General features: G+C 36.0%; 1 long non-coding RNA gene across 1 annotated transcript; it reads right to left on the bottom strand.

Moving 5' to 3' along the window:
* On the bottom strand, positions 1-1,389 carry LOC131011926 (uncharacterized). Its single transcript, XR_009097140.1, has 2 exons — positions 874-1,389; positions 1-271 (listed from the first exon to the last, which is right to left on the bottom strand). It is a non-coding gene; the product is annotated as an uncharacterized LOC131011926 (long non-coding RNA).
* Positions 1,390-1,761: the final 372 nt, after the last annotated feature.

The raw sequence follows: 1,761 nt of genomic DNA, 5'->3' as shown, positions 1-1,761 counted from the left end.
AAACTCGTCATTTTTATTCATGAATACTCAATTGAAAATAGTCTATGAAAGACAGCATAAAACTTAATTAATATCATTAATCAAGTTATACATCATATGAAACCATTCTCTTAAGACTCAAAGTATGACATAACATACTATAACATCAACAACATCTTGCAGCGGAAAGTAGCCAGACATATGTATGAAGACATATTCTAGACAGGTTAACTATTTATTAACAACCCTGGAAACTCCGCTCATTGCAGCACCATCATCACATCAGCTCAACCTGCACATTTAGAAAACATATGCAGGGCTGAGTACAAAAGCACTCAGTGGGCACGTATGCCTAGGTATAAAATACATGCTTAAAGACTGTAAACTGTCATGCCATCATAAATAGTACAGCAAGGGGGTTTTTCGCTAAAAAGGCCCAAGCTTACTAAGTTCATTTGTGATTCTTAAAGTTCGTCTGATCAGACTAAGTTCTTTTGTAATCTATCATATCTGAAACTGTGTGCCGGAGAGGTGGCCACCTCTCACGGTCACTTGACCGGCCAACCCGCTAGATGACTCACGGTCACTGGTGTACACTAGCCCTGGCAGGATAGCTATCAACTGCTCAGGACCCGAATTCGATTGCATCATTGGCAAAGCCAAAGCAGATAGATATCATACTAAAATTTAAACATTTTATGGCAAGACAATACTTGAAATAACTTTAACTCAAATATTTTGTAACGAAATAACTTGCTCAAATGTAACATTAAACTCATTTGATAGATATATAAAACTGAAATTAACAGTTAAATCATCTCATGCATTCATTCGTATAAGAGGCCTACGACACGCAGGGGATCTCTATATACGTATAGTAAAAGTAATGCCCACCTGGATAGGCAAAGCCTGAAGATCATACACATAAAAACCTGTCTTGGGAAAGCAGCGCTAATCCCCCTGGTCACAAAGCCTTGTGTATTTTGTGCTTGATTGGCTGCTGTTATTATTGAATTCAATGGGGAAGGAACTCTCGATACTTGGCAGTTGGCAGCAGGAATTAACTTCTCTTCATCTCCCTTTCTGGTGGTTGGTGTATGAGAGAAGGAATGAAGTGTTAGGCTGGTGCTTTAATGCGTGAGTTGTTGGCTGTAAAGTCAAAGGATTGGAGATGGTGGTTGGCTGAATTGAAGGGAGGAGCCGATTGGTCTTCTCTCATTTTTCTTCTTTTTACACTCACGCGTTATCTCCCGCATGCTTGTAGGTATGTAGCTGTAGTGTTTTGTGATAGTGATAGGTTTTGATTGTAAGTAGGGAATAGTGGTGATGTAAATAATTCCCTACAGTCATTGTGTAAAGTTGTATCTGAAAATCTAATTTCTTTGTATCATCGCATATCTATAAAATTGGTTCTAGGTTTTGCTGAATAACTATGCTTCGATGTAACATCTCTACGAATTAAATAACTAATTTAACTCGTTCTCATTAGTCGGAACTAAATCACGACTTTCAAGTAACTAATAGAAATAAAATCTCTATCGCATATAAAATAACAACTTTAACTTGACTTTGCTAAGTCAATTATAAATCTGAAAATATAAATTATTGACTGGCTCAATAATTTATATTGCGGTTTTTCTCACTCGAGTTAATAAGCACAACTAAAATAATAATAGGCATAGTATACATACAATTTAGAATCATAGCTGAATTTTAAACATAAATAATTACTGGATTTCATTTACTGAAGAATGCGATAAATAAATATCGCATTTACTTATC

Source organism: Salvia miltiorrhiza, chromosome 2 (genome assembly GCF_028751815.1).
Source record: "Salvia miltiorrhiza cultivar Shanhuang (shh) chromosome 2, IMPLAD_Smil_shh, whole genome shotgun sequence".
Classification (NCBI taxonomy): domain Eukaryota; kingdom Viridiplantae; phylum Streptophyta; class Magnoliopsida; order Lamiales; family Lamiaceae; genus Salvia; species Salvia miltiorrhiza.
This window is presented reverse-complemented; position numbering and strand designations above follow the sequence as displayed.